General features: G+C 44.3%; 1 long non-coding RNA gene across 2 annotated transcripts in view; it reads right to left on the bottom strand.

The window, feature by feature from the left end:
• The window catches only part of LOC126539971 (uncharacterized), a 37,009-nt gene extending 19,309 nt beyond the window's left edge, over positions 1-17,700 (bottom strand). For both annotated transcript variants that reach the window (XR_011892928.1, XR_011892929.1), the window contains exon 1: positions 17,570-17,700. This is a non-coding gene — a long non-coding RNA (uncharacterized lncRNA). The remainder of the gene's footprint in view (positions 1-17,569) is intronic.
• Between the last annotated feature and the right edge of the window lie 9,073 nt (positions 17,701-26,773).

The following is a 26,773-nucleotide window of genomic DNA, read 5'->3' as shown; positions in this document are numbered from 1 at the left end:
TCGGCAAACCGAAGGTTGCTGAGATATTCGCCATCGTTCTTTACTCCTAAGCCTTCCCAGTTTAATAGCTTGAATACTTCTTCTAAGCATGCAGTGAATAGCATTGGAGAGATTGCATCTCCCTGTCTGAACCCATTCTTTATAGGTATCTTCCTACTTGTGTAGAATTAAGGTACATTAGCGGTCTGTACTCCTTGATTGCGTAGTGCATCTATGACTGCTGGTATCTCTAGTGAATCAAATGCCTTTTCATAATCTATGAAAGCCATATAGAGAGGCTTACTGTACTCTGTGGATTTCTCGATTACCTGATTAATGACACGGATGTGATCCATTGTAGAGTATTCCTTCCTGAAGCCAGCCTGTTACCTTAGTTGAATGAAGTTCAGTGTTGCCCTTATTCTATTGGAGACAATTTTGGTGAATATTTTATATAATACTGGGAGTAAGCTGATGGGCCTATAATTTTTCAGTTATTTAATGTCTCCCTTTTTGTGGATTAGTATAATGCTTGCATTCTTCCAGTTTTCTGGGACCCTTGCGATCGATAGACACTTCGTATAAAGAGCCGCCAGTTTTTTAAGCATTATGTCTCCTCCATGTTTGATTAAATAAACTGTTATTCCATCTTCTCCTGCCACTCTTCCTCGTTTCATGTCTTGCAAGGCCCTTCTGACCTCATCGCTAGTTATAGGAGAAGTTCCTGTATCCCGTTCATTACTGTTTCTAATTGAGGTATCCCGACTCCTCTGGGTATTGTACAGGTCAGTATAGAATGCTTCCGCTGCTTTTACTATATCTTCGAGATTTTTGATGATATTTGATGATACCTTGCTTATCTTTTAATAGTTATATACTAATATTAATATTATACTGTATATAATATTAATGGTTATATTTTAAAACAAAATATAACGTAGTCTTGGAAATTGCCATGCATAAAACCACGCTTAACAAATTATTCAAATGTATGGTGATATTCATTTCTTGCATTCTTTGCCACTTGCTTAGCAACTGCACAATTCCTTTTTTGATAAATCTTGGAGAAGTTTACTGGAAGAAACAGATAAATCCACTTAAATGTCCTCAGGTGTTGAGAAATTTTTCATGTTGACGAAGTGGTCTGAGGGTTCCACCGTATGTGAGGAGGGAGGGACTGTCAACCAACACATCCCACTCAAGCACAAGCTATCTTCCCTCAGATATTGTGGGATCTGGCATTGTCATGATGAAAAGCAATGCTTCTTTTAATTTAAGAACTCTGCCCTTCTCTCCTAGATTGTTGTGCATAACTGATTGAATAAGCAACAGTAGTTTGCATAAATTGACTATTACATTGTTTTTAGTAAAGGATTTCTTGGGGAAAGGTTTATAGTCATTGTTTTTACACAGCTGGCCACTTATGGGAGGCAGTGATAAAGGTTGCAGTCACTGAACTTTTGTAGAACTGAAATGTGTTGTTGGTTAATATATGCAGCTTTTTAGAAATGGTCTTGAGTTCAGACATCTATAGATTGAATAGACTATCCACATACAAAGCACTTCGATGGTAGTTCTCATTGCTTTTCTTAATTTTGTTAGAACTACCAGAGGTTATCTTGCCACTTCTTTGTTTGTGCTCCTCAAAAGTAAAGCGAAATGAGTGAAAAAAATTTAATGTAGCAGGCAAGCAAAACCTTTCAGTTGGAATGTTATTCCAAATGTCAGAAAAATATTTTGAATGAATCTCTGTGAGTGAACATCTGAATTGCTTCATGCTTATGCAATCCGTAAGGAGTCATTTTCTTAGAGTGTAAAAGAATTAAGATGAGTTGGAGCACACTTTTGCAGAAGCAGTGTCCCCTTGTTTTTAGTGGTGTGTGGATGTTTCAGATCACAAATATTGAATTGAATAGTATTTGCTGTTTGATTTGTATTTGATTTATGAATTGATTATTAAAAATTATGGAATAATAATTTATTTTGATTATGTAAAGAATAACATTTATTGTGGCCTCAAAGAAGAGAAGAGGTAGGAACTGAGGACTATTCTGAATAAGTCTGCTGAAAAGAGGCTGTGGTTGCTATACATGAGCGCTAGTTCTTGAGCAAACACAGGGGTCACAGTTGTTTGATTTTGGCAAAACAATTTATTATTTGGCCACTTGCATGATGTATCAATCATTTTAAAACAATGTGCAGTGCTTTAGTATTACACTTTTCTCCTTGAACAAACTCAACATTTTGCGTGGCTCCAGATGTGCTATTCCAAATTTCTTTTTTTCATTACTGTCATTGCCATAGCATACCACGATAACTAAAAGTAGTTGCTTCTCATTTATGCGCTCCTCAGTTGACTGGACATCTATTTTGCAAACAGCATAATATGCATTTATATGTGCCTGTAAACAAGCCATGTAAATAATGCCAACACACTTCATTTTTTACAACTAGCACTCTACACTTACTTTATATTTCAGCAACTTTAGAAACATTTTAAATTTGATTCAGTATTTGGAGGTTGCTTTCCCCAAACATATGTATATGCAGTAAGAAAATTTCATTATTTGAGCACCCCTACTTATTTTCTGAAATGACACTATTAAATTATTTTAATCTCCATTGAGGGAGGGAGATAAAAAAATGGGAGGGGCTGTTACATCACTTTTTGTGAAGTCAGACAATGCCATTTGGTCATGCAGCCCAAGCAACTTCTCCATCTTTGTAGGTGCTGTCAGAACACCCATGTATGTTTTCTGTTTCTATGCTACTGTGCACCAGCTTTGCGAGTCTGAGTGCATCACCTCTGTGGCCACAAAGCTCAGTATGAGCAACTGCGATGTATTTTAATGTTACCTTATGAAGAAATGGAAACTACCTGATTTCGCTGCACTTTGCATGCATAGTACTACGATACTGTGTAACTTGACAACAGATAGCTTCTTTTGTGTGCACAAAGAACCTGGAAGTGTGATAATTCCCACAATAATTTCATTATTTTTAGTATGCAATATTTTACCCAACTTTGTCACTTGCCATTGGTGTTTGCAGGTGTGCTACACATTTTAAATGTGGTACTACTAAAAAATAGGCTGAAACCTATTTATGGATGGTGCTGCATGTTAATTTTACCTGGTAAGAGGGAGTGCAGAACTTAAATCTGTTTATTGAAAAAATGTTTGAGTTCAACACAAGGTTTAGTAGACTTACATGGTAACAACTTGTGAATGGGGTGGGGACGTGGCCATAGCAATTGTTCTGTCTCTAAAGTGCTACCTAGACAAGAATAGATACATGGTAATTGAACAAGGATTCTCGCTGAAGCCATCGTTTTGACAAAGGGACTTGTCTTCATAAGGCCAGCAACTGCTACAGATGAACAGGTCACTTTTGTGAGTATATATATAATGAAAGTTTACAAGAAGTTGCAGGCATGAAATAAGATGGAAATTATTTGCGTTATGTTGGCTTATTTTGAGGAGATAACCTTATTTGGTATTTACAAAATGTCATTGTTAACACATACTTAGCATTTGTAGCCATTTTCATGGCTACTATACTGAACTGTACCCCCTTCAGTCACGAATGATGGTATTCTGCCAGGACATTTTTGGAGCTTGCAGGTATGAATGTTTCAGGTGTCCAGAGTTCGAAAAAAAAATTCCCCTCTCTAGGAATATTATTTTGCAAAGTCAATCGCGTCCTCATATGGAGACATCGTGACTCAATACTTTCTATCGCAAGTTCACTATGCCACTTTAAAGGAAGAAGGGGCATTATCTATTCAGGGTTGTGTGAGTGGTGCATCGACTGGTTGACAGGTTGTGATATTTGAAGAAGTGATCCTGAGCTGCGATGCACAGAAAAACATCGCATTTCCAGCAGTGGCCCTGGTTTCTACCACACACTTCTCATACTTGCTTTGCTAAGGAAACGGCAACTGGACTTGCTGGGGCCAGTGGTCCTTTGCATCCTACCTCACACAATCGCATCATGTTTAGAGCAAGGATGGTGACTCAAAATGAGCTATTCAGGTTGGACATTAAAAGAAAATGCTAAATTGCAGCACAGACAAAATTCTCAAATACAAAAACAGAAAACAGTCTGTACTGCTTCTGCAGGTCAACTTCGCCCAAACAAAATTCTGTTGTTCTGGGACCAAACTAGGAATCTCTCGTATCTGGACAACCATTCGAGGAAGCGACATAATTGCCAGACTGACGTTGTTCGTTTCATGGTCCGGAAATGTGAGCATTTACCACCTTCATGACGAAACAGTGCGTACGACGATTTGTGCATTTAAAAAATGCCACCACTTAAAACTAAAAGGAACACTGAAAAACACAGTTTAATTCTTCGACGGTGAACTAGATTGCCCAAGAAGTCCAAAAAGTGTCGGTGGTTTTAAGTTTTCGCACAGTGGCTATGGGTCGCCGGCGTGGTAAAAAAGATTGAGTAAGTCACAGTGTCTCCGAATGGAGACTCGGATGAAAACAGGATCAAAACTATTCAGTAATAGAACTATGAGTATTGTGCAACTGTTTTTCATTAAAAGTAGCTCTTTCTTCGCATAAAACAGGGTTTTTAACCGTTCTGAATGTTTGAGGCTGCTGCAAAAGAGAAATTTGAGCAGCGACAAACCAGAGCTTCCGTAAAACATGGAGTCGTCCGTCTTCAAACATCTTTTTCTCTAGTACTGTTTCGTCGCTTCATCAGATGGCGTTCATTGCATTTATGTATGCTTCCCATATTATCCCCACCAGTGTTCAGTGTCACTCCTTCGCTTTTTGATGAAAAACGCAACATAGAAAGTCGTATCTTCATATGGAGACACCGTGACTGAAAGGGGTACCGTACCCATAACAGCCATGTAACCATGATTGGATGTAGTAGCGAACAGGAAATGGACGTTCAATGTGTAACTATTGATCAGGTTTGAAGGGCTTCGCAAGATAAGTCCAAGGAAAATGTGGCAGGAGAAGATGAAATAACAGTTGATTTGATAAAACATGGAGGAGATATTGCACTGGAATCTTGCAGTCCTTTATTCACAATGCCTAACAACGCTAAGCATACCAGACTTTAAAGAATGCGAGCATAATTACAAGAATGGAGGTGTTTAAGAATTGGAAGAACTACAGACCCATTTCTTTAGTCTCAGTATTGTACAAGATATTCACTATCAAATAGAATAAGGGATACACTTGACCACAATATTCCATGATGGATCTCATCCAATAAGACATTTGAGACCGTAGCCAACCTCTCTGTATGACATTTGAAAAGTACACATTTGGTTCAAGAGACAATAGTGGTCATGGAGGCATTGCAAAGAAGTAGAAGCATACATGTATGCCTTATTGCAGTAGCGTAAAGTCACGCTTTCTCAGTGCATAGTTTTAGGCAAGCACCCTGAACAAAGCTTATGGAAAACTTTTGAAGACATTATTGCCATCCATAAATATTCTGAAAATTTTGTCGGCATGCCTCCACTATCGCTGCACAGCTGTAAAATCATGCATCTATTCTGCCTGTGATTTCGTTCTCTTAACAATCATATTGTACGTCATCATCTGTTTTTTTCTGCACCCAATTGTACATCCAGTATATATTGATATCAACATGCAATAAATATTGGTTCTAGTCAGCACAGTGTTGGATCTCCTCTCATTGTCCTGTTTTTAGCACTGTTCCCTTCAAGAGCTTTATTAATATTTTACCTTCAGGTACCACATACAAATAATAGGAAACATGGAACAGCAATTGATTTCTTTGAGCAGTGTTAAGGTTGACAATTTTGCCTCCTTCAGGAACTCCGTTGAATAAACTTCATCTAAGCATCTGCCATCCTGGTGTCCTTTCACTACAAGATTTCGAAGGTTATGGTCAGATACAGACAAAGGAAACTCTGTTTGGGTCTTGGGTGCAGTAGTAAATTTCTTAGCATGACTGTGAAAAATTTACGAGGTGCCCAGCATAACCAATATAATCCTGACAAAAGTGTATGGGAGGCTATGCTTGTAGTATATGATGTCTAACAATGCTGCAAGGCAGTGCAAATGCCATAGACATGCATGCATCTTTGTGACATGCACTGCTGTGTCTTAACACCTTCAAAACAGTTTCACAAACTTTTTTTTAGCAATACCCGACTCAACGTTGCTAAATTTTCTAAAAGCCATACTTTTACGTACATATACCACTGCTCACAATGCTTTTGTCACCAGTTGCAAAATGATGCATTCAGCTGCAAGTCGTCGTTGCATACCATAACGCCATATGAGACCTTTCATTTGCATTTAAAGCAGATGGTATAGAAATAAAAAACAAGTGCAGAGATCATGTATCTCTTTGCATAGTATGTAAATGTAATGATTCAGGAAAGCTTTGCTTATAGTGTATTGCAACAAAGGCAATGGATTTGCTGCAATTTAGCACCTAATAGACCAATCTCACCATGCCTAGCACGCAGATGCATGCTTTTTTCCTGCCATGTTACTTGTAGTTCTTAGGAGAATTTGGAACATGGTGGGAAGGCACTGCGTAATAGTTATAGAGTTTGCATATTCACCAACATGAGTTTTGTGGAAGCAGTGGTGGTGGTCAGAGTGCATATTCAGCGACTACACTTCTGGCCAAGTTGAGGGGCTGGAGACGTGAAAGTTCATTATCTCAATGTGAATGGCATGTGTTTCAAAGCTTGCATCTGTTAACATGCACCAGCTATGTGAAGCAGATTCTTTTCTGTTTGCGGCAGAAAATACTCAAGGAAGTATATAAAGGAAGAAAAAAAAAAGTTGCTCTCCTGTGACGCTTTGCATTAATATCCAAGCTTGACAATACCAAATTACGACACCTTGCATATAAATGGTGGTGGTCATGTGTTTACATTTCAGGAGCGACTCGACCAGGGATATAATCTGCATGCATGTTTAAATATAAGGACATGCATTGAAATTTGCTTGAAGAAAATGCTTTTGCAATGGTTAATATCACATACACTATGAGGAACTTGGAAGCAGTAAGCTTTGAATGGAATAAGGAAAGCAGAAACTTCAAACAAGATGGATAGAGAGACAGACACAGGACTCTCTTTCTGTCCCGTTTGAAGTTTGCACTTTCCGCTATTAGACTGATAATGAACCAACTGGCCCAGCAAAGGATTTTCTTAAATGGTAAGCTTTATGGCTTATTTGACTTGCTGTTTTCAAGCACTCTAATAGTTGTACGAAGCAACAAAGTTGGGTAGCACGATTTTTGTTACAAGGTGCTTGTTGGCACGTTTTCTTGATTCATTAAAGGACCTTAAAGATCAGCAATAATGCCTAAATGTGACCAGTTGAATGCAAGGTTGTGAAGCATTGGTTATGCTTTCTATTGCATTTTTCTTTTCCTGCAGAAAGTGTAGAAATGCTTGGGTGAACTGTTTTTTTCTTGAATATATGAGCGTGAAGTTAATTCTTTGTTGAGCCCGAGTGGTTACAATTTGCTTATGTCACAAGACGCACTCACTAATACGCAACTGTAGCCCTGCAGTTAAGGTGCTGTCTATCAACAATGCCAGGAGTTCAAGAAAGCAATGTTATCTAACCTGTTAAATGAATGGGTAGCTTTTTGATGGTCAGGGATGTGGCTAGGACTATTGTATAGCAGATGAGCGCAGGTATACAGACCGAGCAATGCATGTTTGTTCTTGTTTACAATGGCCAAGCCTGGCCATGTGAGCAGCACTTCATATTGAATGCTCATTTGTCCAGTATATTTATCTGGTATTGCTGCATGTCTTCAAAGCCTCTCTTACTTCTAAGACTTCACTGCACATGACTGATCCTTTCATTTGTTCACATCTTTATGCCTTTCACAGCATCGTCGTGTCCATTGTGGTGCAAATGCATGATTGCCACGTTCCATCTGCCTAAGTTTTACAAGCTGCACTAGCAGCCACAGCAGTTTTTCACGAAATCAAACCAACAAAAAAATTTTACTTGCTTTTCTGTCAGGCTAATTTGCTGTAGTCCTTAAACATGTGTTCCTGTGGCCAGCTGTTGCCTTTTTGAAAGAAATAAAGACTTAGAGAATGTTTTTCCTTTGCATTTCATTGCAGCATACAGGGACGCAACAGTTTATTCCTTTACTATGATGTCACAATGCTTCAACGAAAAAAACTGTTGCCTATGATCAAAAAGACTCGGTGGATTACACATTTCATATGCTCTCTGTTCACAACTCAGCTGTAGTACAATTACCAGCATGCACCACAGCTGTGGTGGTGTAGAAAAAAATGAGACCAGTCTACTTTGCCTTTTATAATTTCATGAAGGGCATTCCATCAGTCTCGCCCCATTTCTTTTTATTAATAAATTATGCCGAGTAGGTTTTGCAAATGAACCGTCTTTTTCCAGGGGTACATTATGTGACTGCTTGTATTAGAGGATTATTTTTCTTCAAGCTTTAACAGGGACCAAGTTGCAAAGGTAGCATATATTATATATAATATGGCCAGCCCCAGTGATAGCAGTTCAGTAGCATCCGCACTTAGATGAAAGGTAAAACTAGTAAATTAATTAAGTGGTTGGAAAATACAGCACCTGATAAAATATCTGGCTAAATGCGAGGTGTGCACCTGTGCTCTTGTCCACACATCCAAATCACATAAGGTACACAATTGGACATGCTTCACTGTGGAGCTGCTAAACAACAACACGAGTGTGATTGACCATGTATGAACAAAGTAGGGTAGTTCTGATCCAATCCTCATATGTAAAAGACAAATCAAGTAACAAGGAAGTTCTTTATATAGTTAAATATCGTGAACATGGTTCAGAACAGTAGATGTGTGGTAGGACTAATTCGGGCTCGCCAACAGCAAACCAAACAAAAAATAAAGTACAAGACTGGAATGTAGAGTGCAAGTTGCACAGACGTACACTATGAACTGCAACAGCTGCTGCAAGGTATAGGTTGTGCAAAAGAAAGGGAGATACCTGAGGCTTGTGCTCAAGTTGAAGGGGTCAGGAATGCCGATCCACCAGCTACACGATCATCCAGCTCGGCAACAACCAGCAGAGCCAGCAAGTGAAAGGGCAAAAGTATGCAGAAGCATGCTTTTCTCTAAATCAGATTACTGTTTAATTGATGTCAAAAGCATGACTTTAATTGTGCACAGCAGTAGTGATCAGGCTAGGCTAGCGCGCAGTTGGCACGCATGTTTCAAACATGCCAGAGTGCATCGCAAACCAAATTTCGCCATGCAGTCTGGCATGTTGCCATGCATGAGCAACACACCTGAGAACTTTCTTCGACATTTCACTTGTTCAGCTTCCTCAATTTCTTAAAACATTGATGACTACTGTTACTGTGGCACATATTTCAACAGTGGCAAAGGCAAAATTTTTTTTATAGGGAGAGCAGGTGGATGGGCTGCACCAACATGACTGCGGACGGAAAGGGGGCTGTATGTGTGTGTGTGTGTGTGTGTGTGTGTGCGGGGGGGGGGGAGTGAGGGTTTGTGCCCAGTTTGCTACCCACTGGCTTTGCCACTGCTTCCAGATAGTCCATGAAGACGACTTTGTCCCAAAATGTGGACATATCAGATAAATTGCACAAACCTGGATTCTGTATTTCTTTAGCCGAGGGGAACAAATGTCTTTTCTTATGGGATTGTACAAAAATACTGAAGCGGCCTGTATGAACTTGAGGCAGCCTTCTTTTTACTATATGAAAAAGCAGACTACAAAGCCAGAGAAAGCACAGGGGAAATTGTGTTTCATTGAAATGTAGAAATAAAGGAAATGAAAGTGGATGAAAAGACAACTTACCACAGGTGGGAGCTGAACCACATTATACGTACTGTGCTATACCAGTTAAGCTGTCATGAGGGCCCTCCCTTGTTCACTTTCTTAGGTATTTGTGTACACATACAAAAAGAGCACTAGTAGTGCTAGCCAGGACCACTCGTAGCCAACAACAGCACATGTGGAACATCCCTTTTTAAGAACAGGAGTCGCATAGTAAATCAGCTTTGCAGCAAGCAACTGGTCAAAGGTATTTTCTTTGGCTGCCTTGATGCCATGAGGGAGCATTTAAGGGCTTGTTGTCCAGTTGCCTAATCCTGAAGTCGTACAATTTGACATCATCAGTTAGAGATGTTCCACATCCCCTGACATGGCCGGGAGAAGCAGTGCTGGCCAACCCTCCACGGACTACCCCTTACACATACAGATAGCCAAGTAAATGGGAGGACGACCACATCATTAGCTTAATTGGCAATGCACAGTATGGGTGTTCGGCTCCCACCTTCAGCAAGTTATCTTTCTATCAACTTTCACTTCCTCTTTACTTATTAGTTCTACATTATGATTTCCCCTACATATTGTTCAGCTTCACTGTCTGCTTCCTTCACAACATTGTAAATAACAGAAAATTGGGTCCATCAATTTCCTTTATTCTTTGTGCCTTGTTCTCTACTGCTGCTGATAGTTTACAAAATCTCCTTCACAATCTGTCCTTGTGTGAAGAGAAATTCAATCACCGGACAACACCCTGTTTGAGAAAAGTCCAAAGTGATCGACAACTTCTTCGGTTTGGTGCTGAAAAAGATTTGAGAAAAAATACTCAGTAGTCATCCAAAACATATTTTTACACAATGCCTTAAAACGTTTTAGACAAGAGGATCATGCTAAGGGATAAAACTTATCAGAATTTTGTTATAGAGATCAAGAGATTACTTTAACTGTGAGGTTTTGACATGTAACTTAACTGTGGTTTACATCGTAGGTTCTAGTTTGTTTTGACAACCGGAGATTCCTTAAAGTGCGCCCAAAGCTCAAATGCAAGTGTTTTTACGTTTCGCCCCCATCAAACTGTGGCTGTTAGAGCCGGGAATCAAACCACTGAGCTTGTGCTCAGCAGGGCACTATAGACACTGAGCTGCTGCAACAGATACCAAGGGATGACCGAAACAAGGCTTGCGAAATTCCACAAGGTGAAGAAAGACTCACGGGATGAAAAATTGGCATTTTCTTGATTGGCATGAGCCTAGAAACTTACACATTTGCATACACCCACCTACCAGTATAGTGTCTTTACATTTCACATCTACGTAGTGCAGGTTCTACAATGACAAATTCCTGATTCGAGCTTAAGAATAGCGCGAAAATAAAATCCAAGAGAAGGACAGGACACAAAGCTTGATTCCTACAATGAATCTACGTCGTGTTTCCATACAAGTTGCGAAGAATGTTCGTGCAAGCAAGGCGCCTCAGATAACAGCGTAAGAAACAACAATGCTAGTATACATATCAGTTTAGGCAACAAGCTGCATTGCATTCTGGCTTCAAGACAAACTTAATTTGACAGCAAGATTGAGCCCGAGTAGAACACGTTCCTATATACTGGTTTTCATAGTTTAGATTAGGGTTTCTCAACATGTGCATTTTGAAGTGTTGCGAGCAGGTGCAGAATGTAGATGCTGTAGCCTTCTTTGGGCTTTCTAGCAGGTTCTCAAGCAAGTCGTGATTCACAATCGAGCCGAGAAATCCGTGATTAGGGAAACTGTAGAGTAGACGAAAAGTAGAGGTAAACGCTGCATTGAGTGCCATAAAAATTTGCGACAGCTCACTTACTCGCGCATTATGCAAAGCCCCAAGAAAGATGGGGAAAAAAAAAAGAAAAGTCTTCACGATCAACGTACTCAAGTAAGCGACAGCAACAAACGTTTAGAAATATTTTAAACCTTTCTGTCATAAGAGAAGAAAGTGCCGCCAAGCTGAAGACACACATGAGCTCCATTTACAACAACAAATTCAGCAAACAAGAGCAACAGCACTGAAAAACAGAACAGAAGCTGCACAAAACCACGTTATGAACCACAACAGGCACTGCAAGGTATAAGGAAATGAGTTGCTTTAGGCTTGGGCCCAAGTGTCGCTCATGATCGCAAGCTCAGGCACATTTCAGTTGTCCCAGCACAACTAACTAGCATATTTTGCTACACAATACAGTAAGGAACCATAAATTTATGTTTTAACTAAGCTCAAAAGTGGAAGCAGCGCGCACAAACTGTAGCAAAATTGTTAACCGGAACACGCCATACTTGTTTAAACGTCACAATCATGTGGTCAAAAATGTGACATCACTTCCGTGCATGGCAGTAGCATTTTGGTATGGGATTTCGCCTCTACTACGCGTGTCACCAGTCACCGCCTTTTTTAAAAACCCATATGGGTCTCAAGAATTTTCCTTTTCGTGTACCCTCCTTGATCTTGCGGGTTTCTACAGAACTGATTTGCCAATAATTGGGGTTAGGAGCGGGCAAATGGTCAACGGCCCTGACTTTGACTGCCTCGATGCCTTGGGTTAGCAAACGAGTTTATTGGCTACTAGCCTGCTTCTAAGGTTACATGCAATTAAAATAATTTACATTTACTAACACATGCAGGATCGTCCTAATACCGTATGCTTCCATGAACTCATGCACTGCCCAAGGTCATGACACGCGAAAAGCACAGTTCACATTAGCAGGCCTTGCAAAGCATGCCAAGATGCACACCTTGAAATTTATTTGAATTGTTTGAGTGCTCCCTAATATGGTCATTTCATGGGACATTAAAGGAAAATACAAAGCAGACTGCTAAGTAGTAGTGGACTATACTACTATTTGCAAGCGTGCTAAATTCTTACGCCTCAAGTTTCTGTTCCACCTCCTTAACGGGGGCTACAAATTACACAGTGGTGCATATGTATCTTTCTCTGAACAGCGAAACACTAGAACTAAACACCTTAAACATTTAATTGAATACAGGTTCCACACAGACACATTCAGGTATTTTTTCTTTCCTCAGACAATCAGTGATTGGAATTCATTGCCTAGTGATATAATTTGTTCATCTGATGATTTCCTTCCTATGCTGGAAAAATAGGTCTGAGTACGCATCTTGATTTATAAGTATCGCCTACAGACACTGCAAAATGTTTGTAATTGCTTTGGTGTACTTTTTTTGTTGTTTGCCTTATGCTTCTGCATTTTTGTTCATTAACCTTTAAGGGCTGACTCAGGAAGGCCACACCCTCTTATTGTATTGCTCAACTACATCTTCTTGTAAACTACAATATTAACAAGTGTATAAGTTTGTCATTCATATTTTGATGCAATGTATTTTCCCATGTCCTACAACAGCCTCGAAATGGAGGCCAGCAGTGTGTATGAAATAAATAAATAGATGCGGCCTATTAAAGTAGCATTCCATAAACCTCACAGTGCTTGTTTCGTGCCAACAAGACTTAGTTTACGAGGAAATTGCGTCTGAAGGGTCCGCATACCTAGAGAGGAATTCAAATCACCTGCTCCTGAGCAGGGAGTGGCGACGTTGCATACGCCACGACTGCCCTTTGCTTTCATCGGTGAGTAAAACAGCGCCCTACGGATGGTGCTACAGTTTTCTACGCAAAATGCGTATGTGCGGCCATGGAGCAACCGACCCAAGACCGAACATTGGATTCACCACTGCAGCTGCTCTTGGTCAAGTGGCATGGACTGTTCAGACATACCACGACATCACATGAACATAAAATTCTCTGCGACTTGAAGTTTGTGCAAGTTTCGTGAGCCAGAAAAGCCAGCTCAGCACTACATGATAACTACTGAAACACAAAAGCGTGGGCGATGCTTTCAAGGGTAACCTCAATGGGTTCTTTTTTCTAAAAATCAAATAGAACTAGACAAGAAGCATTTTCTTTCATGTTATAATGTAATGCAGCGATCTTTTTATTACTAGTAGATGAGTTCCAGTGACAGAATTTTAATGAGGAGTGCCTTCATCATCTGGCTAGTACTTGAATGTCTAAGGGAGTGTCTAATTGTGTCCTGCATTTACTTCAGTTTCTCAATTACAAAAGCTCTATTCGCAGTAAAATTATTACAATATCATCGAGCAATGCTCAAGAGACGGGCCGCCACGAGAACGAAGATGACGTCGCAGCTCTTAGTGCGAGCGAGGGTCGGCCTGGCTGCCTGGCTCCAGAGTAACCTGTAAATAGCCCCTTTCATCTGTCTTTTCACACGTAACATTCTGGTGGAGGTGCGGGGTACTTCAGAAGCCGCCGCCTTCTCTCGTCTCGTCACTCTTCTAACCTCACCACCCATTCTCGCCCACTTCGACCCTGATGCCCCTGCAGAATTGCGTACAGATGCCAGCGGTCATGGCGTAGGTGCCGTCTTAGCCCAGCGTCAGCGTGGACAGGATCGCGTTATTACTTATGCGAGCCACCTCCTAGCACCATCGGAGCGCAACTATTCCATTACGGAATGAGAATGCGGAATGCCTTGCTGTTGTCTGGGCAGTTGTGAATATCCGTCCTTACCTTTACGGTCACCCTTTTTCCGTAGTCACTGACCATCATGCTCTCTGCTAGCTTTCATCACTAAAAGACCCTACAGGCCGGCTTGGTCGATGGGCTTTGAGGCTACAAGAATTTTCATATTCCATGGTGTACAAGTCTGGCCGCCTGCACCAAGACGCTGACTGCTTGTCGCGTTACCCGTTGACAACTTTGACTCCTCCAATACTGCCAGTGCTTCACGACGCACCAATGGCAGGACACCTTGCCGTATCTCGAACCTATGACCGTGTACGTCGCCGTATTTTTTGACGGGCCTTGCCCGTTCCGTACGATGTTGCGTCGCCGCTTGTGAACTTTGCCAACAATGTAAGAAGCCTTCCCACCGGTTACCTGCAGCCGCTCGACATCCCTACCAAGACCTTCCATCGTGTCAGCTTAGACCTTCTCAGCCCATTTCCGGAATCCGGAATCTACATCAGGAAACAAGTGGGCTGCAGTCGCAGCGTAGTACGCAACCCGCTCTCTTCCGACCAGTTGCGCAACTGATGCTGTGGACTTCCTCCTGCATGATATAATTTTGCTGTATGGTGATTCGTGTCAATTGCTAACAGACCATGGCCGTACGTTTTTGGCCAAAGTCATTGACGACATCATGCGTGCCTGCTCAATACAGCATAAATTTACCACCTCCTACCACCCCCAAACGAACTGCCTCACTGGGCGTTTGAACCGCACCCTTACAGACATGCTATCCAAATACGTTTCAGATGACCACCGTGACTGGGACCTCGCTCTATCTTACATTACCTTTGCGTACAACTCTTCCCATCTCGAAACTGCTGGCTTTTCCCCGTTTTACCTCTTGTATGGCCGAGAACCGACGGTACCACTCGACACTGTGCTTCCACCCGCCACAGCTTCAACTAGCGATTATGCCCGTGATGCAATCGCCCATGCTGACCATGCTCGCCAACTTGTGCGCCCTCATCTACAAGTGTCTCAAGGCAAACAGAAGCATTTACCCTGTTTATTTACCCTATGCTTTCTCTGAATTCATTGCCTATTTTCACCATCTCGTCAAAGAATGATGGCTCAGCTCGATACGGGCTATCAGCTTGGAAGATAAGAATGTCCGAGGAGGCCTAAGGGAGGCTCGGCAATTGTGGATACTGTTCAGAATTGGCTTTAAAAACATAGACGGTTTTCAGCTAAATGCATAGGAAGGACAGTTCATTTGTCATAAAGGTGCTTAGAGTAAATACTCACTTGTGCACTAAACATGAAAGTTTTAGCAATCTAGTATATGCTCCTGACAGTGCAGCTTGCCAGCAAGCGCTGCAACATTTGTCACAGCAGAAGTGCAACGAGGGGACAGATGGGGAATAGGCACCCTGCAAAACAGTGCAGTTTGCGGCTTTGAAGCTGGTCGGGGCACAGCATGGCATTGGCATGTTCAATAGAAGCATCAACCTTTTGAAAGGCGGGAGCTGACGCATACGCTTTCCATTCCGCGTTGTGGTACTTGTTAAGTCGTCAGTCCTCACATCACTGGCAACTGCGCTTTCCATGATCATATGTTGACATTTCTCATGGAATTGTCATTCTTCTGCCTGTCTGTGTAGAGGTTAAGATGTCCTCTTTGCCACATTAGGGCGAGAAAATTGTTTAATAAATCAAGATTAACATAAAATACATGTTTTCTTTAGATTGTTGCTCTGGGTGATCTAGTGCTTCACTTGAAACAATTTTTGTGTTTCCATCGCTATGAATGTTCGCACTGAAGCAAAAAAAAAAAAAAGACCCATTCTGTCACACCAAAAATGTGTGCAACAGTGTACAACATTTATCTACGTGAAAGCAAATAATTTTGCTAGTGGCTCTCGTACCACGAGACAAGGGTGTATGAAAAATCATGCCAACCATTTTGCATTGTGCTGTGGGTTGTTCTATGAGATACCTCTCAGCTGTGGCAAGTTCTATGTGGACCAAACCGCCCAATGCCTAAATGACTATTTGAGGGAGCATTCAAACAATTTAAATAAACCGGATGGTGCAGCGCACATTGCAAGGCCTGCTCATGTGAGCCGTGCTTTCGCACATTGTGATCCTGGGCAGAAGTAGCAACAAAACAGCACATGAACTCACAAAGGAATATTTTATCAGAGAGATTGTGCACATGTCAGTCGCACTTCAATTGCCTTAATTCCCCAGAAGAGCACTTGTTTAATGCCGATTTTTTTAGCATTACTAGACAAACTAGCACTGTCACAACATTCGCCTCTTGCATGTGCACAAAATTTGTACCCTATCTTCCATCCTTTGAATCATTAAGTCAGTTGGTAGTTCGCACTTTCATGCGTCCTTCCTCTATAAATATCTTTTTGCGCACAAAAAGAATATGCGTCGCAGATTTCACCAACTTGCCCAAGACGAAGTCCTAGTCAGTCTCAAAAATCTCCTTCAGAGATTTTCTTGTTGTGATGAGAATTTTTGTCCATGCATGGCACTCTGTTCGAACAAAGTGACAGGTGGTTGACAACTTCACTGAAGATGGGAGAAAGGAAAGGTTATAGAGGCAAAAATTGTCACATTATCACCCAGATATGTTCCCTAACGCAATGCCTAAAAAGATTTTTTTTGTTGGACGAGAGGATCAGGGTAAAGCTCAAGACCTATGAGCATTCTATTGCACAGACAAAAGGATTAACCAAACAAGCCCTGCAAAGTGCAGCAAGGTCAAGGAAGATTCATACAATGGAAACTTGGCATTTGCTTGAGAGTGGCATGCATGGACCTGCAAGCCCACACCGGTCATATTAGCATGCATTTCCCATCTATAACAACATGCAGGTTCCTGCAATGAACCTACGTCATGTCTACAAACAAGTTGCGAGGAACATTTGCGCAAACCTGGTACCTCGCACAGCGCCATCATAAGAAGCAATACTAAATAACAGCTTAGCAAACTAGCTGGAAGAAATTAAAGAAAATTTCTCGGTCTTCACGACAGCCAATCTTTACAACAAAATTGAACCAGAGTAGAACTATGAGTGGCTGGGCCAAGTTTTGCAATATTTGTTTTCATAGTTTACATTCACGTTGCTCAACATGTGCCTTTTGAACTGTGGCGAGCAGGTGCACAAGCAAGTCGCCATTCGCTAGCCACCAAAATCCGAGGTAAACAGGGAAACAGCATGAAGAGGTAGAGGTAAATGCGACATTGCCTTAAAAAAATTGCAACAGCACTTACTCGGGCAATATATGCAACAGCAATCCTACGAAGGATGAAGAAGAAACTTTAATAGAGAATGGTCCGGCAGTTTTTGTTGTGGTGGCCTCAGGTGGCGGCTCGAAGTCCTTGAACTCGAGCGGCAAACTCGAGCGGCAAACTCGAGCGGCACCTTCGGCTTGCCGGATGGCCCAGAGCTGCGGTCTGCCAACTCTGAACTTTTGAGAGCCGCCTCCCAGCGGCGGCAACGCCGATGGAGAAGGTCCCCGGCGGCCCTCGAATCCGGGGCGGCGTCGGGAAGAAGCGAGCTTGAGGCTTCCCGCACTCTGGCTGCAACAAGAAGCGTTTAGAACGCGTTTAAACGTTTTTACCATAAGAGAAAAAAGTTCTGCCATACTGAAAGCCAACATGTGCCCCATTCACAACAGCAAATTCAACAAACAAGAGCACTGAAAAACGTAACAGGAGCTACATAAGACCACACTACCAACCATAAACGCGCTGCTCCAGCGTTGCGGCCAAGTGTCGCTCGTGATCGCAAGCTCGAACACCATTCGATTCTTCCAGCGCAACTAGAACAACATTCTAGCACACAATACAGTAAGAAACCGTAAAATTGTGTCTTAGCTAAGCTGAAAAGCTGAAGCAGCTCCAGCAGCGCGCGCAAAACTATAAACCGGAACACGTCATACTTGTTTAAACAACGTCATCATAACTCTGACGTCACTTCCGTGCGTGGCAGCAGCGTTTTAGTATGGCCTTTCGCTTCTACCACGCGCGTGTCAGCAGCTTACGCCTAAATGTGAATGCGGGTGAGCCTGTGTCCTATCTCTATGCGTGTGCGTTTGTTTTAGTGAGTGCGAACGCGCGTGTGCGCGTACATTTTTGTGCGTGTGCGTGCTTGGGCGCAACAAAATGTGCATCCAGGTGAGCCTGTTTCGCATCTCTGTGTGTGTGCGTTTGCGTTAGTGCGTGCGAACGCGTGTGCGTTCGTACGTGTAGTGCGTGCGTGTGTGTGTGCGTACATGTTGTGCGTGCGTGAGCGCGTATAAATGTGAATGCGGGCAAGCCTGTGTCGTATCTCCCTGTGTGCACCTTTGTTTTAGCGTGTGTGAACGCGCGTGCGTGCCTACATTATTGTGCGTGTGTGCGTGTTTGGGTGAATGTAAATGTGAATGCGGGCGAGCCTGTGTTCTATCTCTGTTTGTGTGCGTTTGTTTTAGTGTGTGCGAACGCGTGTGCGTGCATACATGTTGTTCCCGCGTGTGTGCGTGCGTGGGCGCGTATAAGTGTGAATGCGGGCGAGCCTGTGTTTTATCTATGTGTGTGTGAGTTTGTGTTAGTGTGTGTGAACGCGCGTGCGTTCGTACGTGTTTTGCGTGCGTGTGGGCGTGCGTTCTTTCAGTGTGTGCAAACGCGCATGCGTGCGTACATTTTTCTGCGTGCGTGCGTGCTTGGGCGCATGTAAATGTGAATTCGGGTGAGCCTGTGTCACATCTCTGTGTGTGTGTGCCTTTGTGTTAGTGTGTGCGAACGCGCATGCGTGCGTGTGTGCGTGTGTGGGGGCGTATAAATGTGCATGCGGGTGAGCCTGTGTCCCATCTCTGTGTGCGTTTGTTTTAGTGTGTGCGAACGCGTGTGCGTGCGTACATGTTGTGCGTGCGTGTGTGCGTGTGTGGGCGCGTATAAATGTGCATGCGGGTGAGGCTGTGTCCCATCTCTGTGTGCGTTTGTTTTAGTGTGTGCGAACGCGCGTGCGTGCGTACATGTTGTGGGTGCGTGTGTGCGTGCGTGGGCGCGTATAAATGTGCATGCAGGCTATCCTATCTCTCTGTCTGTGTGTTTGTTTTTCCATGCGCGAACGCTTGTGCGTGCGTACATTTTTGTCCATGTGTGCGTGCGTGGGCGCGTATAAATGTGAATGCGGGTGAGCCTGTGTCGTATCACTGTGTTTGTGCGAGTGTGTGCAAACGCGCGGGCGTGCGTACATTTCTGAGCGTGCGTGCGTGTTTGGGCGCATGTAAATGTGAGTCCAGGTGAGCCTGTGCCGCATCTCTGTGTGTGTGTGTTTGTGTTAGTGTGTGCGAACGCGCGTGCGTGCGTACAGGTTGTGCATGCGTGTGTGCGTGCGTGGGCGCGTGTAAATGTGAATGCGGTTGAGCCCATGTCGTATCTCTGTGTGTGCGTTTGTTTTAGTGTGTGTGAACGCGTGTTAGTACGTACATGTTGTGCGTGCGTGGGCGCGTATAAATGTGAATGCGGGCGAGCCTGTGTCGTGTCTCTGTGTTTGTGCGAGTGTGTGCGAACGCGCGTGTCTGCGTACATTTTCGTGCGTATGTGCTTGCGTGAGCGCATGTAAATGTGAATCCGGGTGAACCTGTGTCATATGTCTGTGTGTTTGCGTTTGTGCGAGTGTGTGCGAACGCGCGTGCCTGCGTGGGCGCGTGTAAATGAGAATGCGTGTGCGTTTGTGTGTGTGTGTGTGTGTGTGTGTGTGTGTGTGTGTGTGTGTGTGTGTGTGTGTGTGTGTGTGTGTGTGTGTGTGTGTGTGTGTGTGTGTGTGTGTGTGTGTGTGTGTGTGTGTGTGTGTGTGTGTTTGAGCGAGCCAGCCAGCGCGCTAGCGTGGATTTCCCCGCTTACACCTACTCTTGCGGATGAAAGGGGTGTACAGTTTACTTAAACCCATATTGCAATATACGAAACAAGAATGAGTGGCATTACATTTATAGCATTATCTCTTACTAAAAGCGAAATCAATGCAAAAAACTGAGTGCCCTTCGACTCTGTGAAGAAGGATGACCAGCGAAGCTGTGTAGGTGGGCCTATTAATGGCGAACTGCACCTCCGGCGCGGGTCGGCCCGGCTTTGCACTATCTTCGGGATCGGTCCACGTATGAGGAGCGCTGCACGCCTGCTTCACCTCCGTTGCGGGTTAGGCCGGTATTGCACTATCTTCGGGATCGGCCCACGTATGGGGAGCACTGAACACCTGTTTCCGGATAGGCTGCCATTGGAATATGAACGTGGCAACGTTTACCGCTAGAACGTTATCTGGTGAGGTAAGTCTAGCAGTGCTACTGGAGGAATTAGAGGGCAGTAAATGGGATATAATAGGGCTCAGTGAAGTTAGGAGACCAAAACAAGCATATACAGGGCTAAAAAGCGGGCACGTTTTGTGCTGCCGGGGCTTAGCGGAGAGACGAGAACTAGGAGTTGGATTCCTGATTAATAAGAATATAGATGGTAACATCCAGGAATTCTACGCCATTAACGAGAGGGTGGCAGGTATAGTTTTGAAACTTAATAAGAGGTACAAAATGAAGGTTGTACAGGCATTTGTACGACCGGCGACACCGAGACGTGCACCTCCCGCCTGGTTTTTTGGTGCTTCTATGGTCTCCGTAGCGTCAGGTCGGCCTGACAAAAAGACTGCTGTCACTTTACACAGGCCCATACCGTGTGCTTCGCGCCGTGACTCACGTCAGCCACGAGATCGCCCCTGGCGCCCCATCTGCTTCCCAGTCCAGTGATATCGAGCACGTTACACGACTGGAGCAGTATCACCCTCCCAGTGATGATGTTCAGACGCTCCTGGACGTCGCTTCTGCCGCCGGAGGATTATGCCACAGGCGTTTGGTATTTGATCGTCTGAACGCGGCACGTGGGCGCCATCACTCGAGAAAAGAGAAGAAAGAACGAACTTGGCTCGGGCGCTGTCAATCTAACCGGTCAGCGCTGCAACCGCTGATGTAAATATAACCTGTAAATAGTTGCTCGTCTTACTGACTCGTCCTTCGCGTAACAATATTGTGTGCTTCCGCAACTTCCCTTTTTTTTTGTTCCCTACTATTCAGCAGAATAACCCTCTTGTGATAATCGCCAGTTCATAGTTTGCGCTCAGGTGTTGTGTGTTGTTTTCTCGCTAAAATCCCTCCGCGTAGCATTGTTGAGTATGTCGAACAAACTAGTTCATTGCGCAATTTTCCTAAACCTGAAAACAATTGTGAACGAAAGTCCATGAGACATTATGAAGTATTCTGTCATGACATACAGATTTATACAATTTTAGCCAATGGTAATGAAGAGCTTCATTTTTGGAGTTCACTTAAATAATGTATGTGATGCATTGTGACAGTAGGATGTCCTGGAGACGCTACGGTGGAGATATGTGAACATTTTCAGCTTATTCCTGGTTAATTTATCGATAGATGCCTTCATAATGAGTTGGAGAAACTGCACAATAGAATGCTTTATATCACCTGTAATAATTATGCTGTGATAAAATGTAGACGCTAAGCTTAATGTTTCAGAAAACCTCAAGAAAAGGCTTCAGAATAAGTATGATGGGTAGGTGACCTTATATTTGGCTCTCCTCATAGTGAAGTGCAGACGCATCACCTCCTCCACACTTAATAAAATCTGTGGGCTCGCATTGACCATGCCTTCACTGCACAGGTTTCTTCGGTGCTCCCAGGCTTGACAAGTAACACTTAAGCACCTCTCATGCACGTGATTGCTCCAAGGCTACAGTTGCTAACTAAAGTAGCTCCCACACGGGATTCTGTAACTCTAGATCTAACTGCACTATCACATGCAGTACTATTGGTCGGGCATGGAGTCCACATTACATGTGCACAACTTCAGATTTCGTAGGCAACAGATCACTTCTAACCTGTTAGAGTAACAGAATGGGTGCTAAGGAAAATTTACCCAAGGACTTAGGCAGGAAAATTAGGTTTTGTGATGAGATAAGTAAACAACAATCGCTTTTCATCGACTAACTCAAAGCTGGCAGGGGTACTGCATTTGACATGATTGAAACGAGCTGCAGTGCGGCATTGTAACCGTGGAAGCCCTTACAATGTCCCGCTCTCTGCATTACACATATATGCGCGTCCGTATACAGACTGGGATTTAAGTTGCTCCCACCAACTGTTTTTATTCAAGAGAGCCAAATTCGTGGTTCAGCAGACATCATATGCTGGCAAACTCACTGATGAGTCAACTCTCTCAGATCGTCTCATGAGTCTGAGTGAGACCAGCTGAGTAGTATTTTGGCGAGTTTGAGCCCGAGTGAGACCGGCTGAGTAGAATTCTTATAAGCTCAAGTGACACCTAGGCATAATTTTGGCGAGTCTGAGTGAGTTCCGATTATTTTTCCAGCATATATATGGGCCATGTACTTTTGGAATTCAGGTACGACACTAGCACATTGGTTCAAAATTAAGCTTCTCGCCAACTGACTATTGCAGAAATAATCATGGAGCTAGAGAATACGGATACACCTTAATGATGCACCGTGCTGCACATGTGCAACGAGTCCATGGGTGGGTGGGTGTTTTGTAAACTGAGGGAGTTTCGCCCCTTCCATGGCTAATTTCCATACCTTTCTCTATAGTATATTAGTGCGATAGCAATTACTTGGACACCCCAGGCCAATTTTCGCCGTCGCCGAGATGTTCGGTTTAAAAGTGCGATATATAGTGGCCCGCTGCGTCCTATATGCTGCGCGGTTAATTGCGAATGTGAGGGTGCGAGAGTGAGCTGAGAAGCATGACAGCTTTATGCACGCTGTCCACGTTCCGTGATCACGCGCGCGCTAGGGTAGGACAGCGCGTGTCTCGCCCGGCCGCACCCGTGCATCGCTGTCCGCGCGCGCCTGAGCGCATGCACCGCCCGCGCCTGCCATTTTAACGCGACAGCGTTAAGGAGCTCGTGTCGTAGAAAAGCCGGTGTCGTCGGCGTTGGCCGTGAGCGGAAAAGAGCGGATTGCAATTCATAAATAAAACCAACTTGCAAGATGGGCTGGGAAGGAATCGAACCAGGGTCTCCGGAGTGTGAGATGGAGACGCTACCACTCAGCCACGAGTTCGTTGCTTCGAAGCGGGACTAAAGCGCCTAGTGAATGCGGTGTTGCCTTAAAAACGTGCCGCAGAAACGTATACTGCGGTGTATATCGGTAATTATGAGCATGTAAATGACAGAAGTCGCAGTTAAACGCGCAGCAAAGTACGTTTCCGCTACATTTCTTCTGCGCTTGGCGCACACGCAAAGCCATCTTGCGGCAAACACAGAAGACCCCCTCCTCGCAATGTATGGCGTTGCCCCGACAGGTGGTGCGCCACTCGCCCGCTTCTCCCCTTCGTCTCGTTTGAGCACATTGGGGCCGCGCGGGGACCGGTGCGAGGATGCCCCAATACCCTTGCGTTTAATAAATTTTCTCACTCTCTCCCCTTCCAACTTCCAGCGTGCGTACCTCGAACCCTCGTGTTTAGGCGACGCGACTCCTCTTTCTGCTCACAGCACGATTCCTAAGCAGCGTCCGATGCGGGACGCCTCTGACGTGACCGCTGCGCCTTAGCGCGTCTGGCGCGAAAGCGTCCCCTGCGATGTGTGCCGTGCTGCTGGCGAGGAGTCATGCGTCTGCGTGGTGCTCCAAAGAGAGATAGAGGACGATCCCATCGAGGCGTCCGCCCCATGATCGCGTCCGCCTTCATGGCGCGTCGCGGCCCGGCTGTCCGTGCCGATCACGACGTTTTGCTCGCGTAGATCGTTTCTCCCTCCGAGAAACCAAGTTCTTTGGTTCACTCCGCTTGCTCAGGCACACGTTTCGTCTTTGTGTGACTCAAGAGCAGGCCGAGCGAATGAGTGGGCGGTGCGAACAGGGTGCGATAACGCTATCGCGTTCCACTCTTGAAGGCGAAGCTTAAGCGTCCTCCAATTTTTTAAGCAATTTGCGGCTGGTGTAAAGGTGGCAAGCCAACGTGGCTGATGGTTTCATGAGTGTTGGAAGTCGCGTTATGTATGTTTTGGTCAAAACAGCGGCTTCTTTACAGGGGCCAAAATTTTGGGTGATAAGCGCGGCACGTACAAAAGAATCCAGTATTTCATTGTAACAAAATTTGGATGTAACGAAGTAGAGTGCTAAATGTTGCCTCTTTGTTACATCAAGGTTCACTAAAAAGCCAGGAAAAAATTGAGAAAATCAGATGGACGCATATGGAATTCCTAACTCTACCCTGAAAATATTTGCGAAAACGTAAAAAAAGATACTCTGCACGTTTCTATAAATCCCTACCTGCGGATATTCCACTCATTTAACCTAATTAATGTGCTGCCTTCTTAGTTTACTCACGCAGCACACGTAACATTGCGAAATTTGCTTTTAGAAAGCACTGAGGAGGAGGAAGAAATAACTTTATTGCGTGCCCTGCGAGTTGGTGGGGAGGGCCACAGGCCCCGCCTAGGTGACGGCCAGGAGTTCGTGGGCCCTGGTGGCATCGTCGGCCCGCTTGACGGCCCATAGTTGATCCTCGAGGACGGGGCTGAGCAGCGCGGCTTCCCACGCCGTGCAAAGTCTGTTGCTAGAGGCCGCGTTCTCGTTATTGCTATGTATCCCTCAGCATTCCCATAGTATATGCTCCAGAGTGGCTCTGAATTCACATGCGTTGCATTTGTCGTATTGATACGTATCCGGATATATAATGTGCGAGAGCGCAGGATTCAGATACGTCCTAGTTTGTAACTGTCGTCATGCTACAGACTGCTTTTTTGTAAATTTTGGGTGAAGTCGCGGAAATATGCTCTTCTGTAATACATAGTGTTTCGTGATGTCATTATAAGGGGTCATTCTGTCATCTCACTTCAACTCATTTACCGCACCGTGACGTCCGGAGGGCGCCGGGGTGTCACTTGCGACTGCGGCTCGGTCCGTAAGCTCTCGAGCCGCGTGCTGTGCCGCCTCGTTGTTGCCGTCCTGGGTGTGAGCGGGTGTCCATGTGATGCCTATCTTTCTTTTGCAATTTTCGCCTCCTGCAAGAAGAATGCGTAGTGCCTCCGGGGAGATTCGGCCATTGGCAAAGTTTCTACTGCCGTCTGAGAGTGGCTGACTATCACGGTTGCGTTAGTCGGAGCTACTGCGAGCGCTATGGCTACTTCTTCCGCGGCCTCGTTACTTGTGGTTGCGTATCGTCGCGTACGTCTTACACTGTTTCTCGCTATCAATTATGGCTGCTGTAAACCCCATCTGCGACTGTATCAAGCCGCGTCTACGAAGACTGCGTCCTTGTCGCTGCCGAATTCTTCTGTATCTGCTTTGCTCCGTTATCTTGTCTGTCCTTATTGTCTTCTGAGTGCATGTTCTTTGGTATGGGGGATATTACCAATGCTTCCTCCATCTCTCTCGGGATGCCCACCTTGACACCGCCCTGTGTGTGCTAACGTATTCTAGTCTCTCTAGGATGCGTCTGCCTGCTCTAGTCTTAGAGATGCTTTCGTATTGTGCCGTATATTGCGCTTCAATGAGCTCCTCTATCGTGTTGTGTAGGCCTAATTGTAGCAACTTGTCCGTGCTGGTGCTGATCGGTAGCCCTATGGATAGTTTGTATATTTTCCGAATGAGACATTCTAGTTTGATATTTTCCGCGACCTGCCATTTCAAGTACGGCGCTACGTATACTATTCTACTTATTACGAAGGCCTGTATTAACCTGATCGTGTTTTCCTCTCTCATCCCCCTATGTTTGTTTGCTATCCTTCTGATTAGCCTCATGATTTGCGCTACAGTTCCCTTCACTTTTCTGAGGGTTTCTCCGTTGTTGCCCTAGGCTTCGATGATGAGCCCCAATACCCTGATCCTGTCGACCTTGGGTATGGGTTTCCCATCGGCCGTCTTTAACTGTATCTCATCTCAATAAATGAGATCTTCCCTGCAGTTGCCTGGTTTGCGACCTCTGCGAGTCGGTCTGTACAGCAACAGCTCCGATTTCTCTACCGAGCAGCATAGCCCTGTCCCTCTAGATATCGTTCGATTGTTTCGACCACTGTTAGAAGATTAGGGTAGATCGACAAAGGCAATTCTCTGGTTGGACCTAAAAAAGCATTCGATAACGTAACACATGCAGCGATACTAGATAGAGTAGGAGAACTAGGACTGGGAAAATGGAAGTACGATTACGTACGCAATTCTCCAACGGGCAGAAAGGCAAAGATCACGATAGCAGATCTAGTTTTGGAGGAGACCGAGATAGGCAGTGCAGGTACGCCACAGGGCTCGGTATTATCCCCAATGCTATTCAATCTGGCGCTAGTCGGGCTGCCAGCCAAGCTACAAGAAATCGAGAGACTCAATCATACCTTATACGCAGACGATATCACCCTATGGGTGAGAAGCGGAATTGACGGGCAAATAGAAAGCACTGAGTCATATAATTTTGCGGGCAGAAA

Source organism: Dermacentor andersoni, chromosome 2 (assembly GCF_023375885.2).
Source record: "Dermacentor andersoni chromosome 2, qqDerAnde1_hic_scaffold, whole genome shotgun sequence".
In the NCBI taxonomy this organism is placed as follows: Eukaryota; Metazoa; Arthropoda; class Arachnida; order Ixodida; family Ixodidae; genus Dermacentor; species Dermacentor andersoni.
Note: the sequence above shows the minus strand (reverse complement) of the source record. Positions and strands in the feature narration are given on the sequence as shown.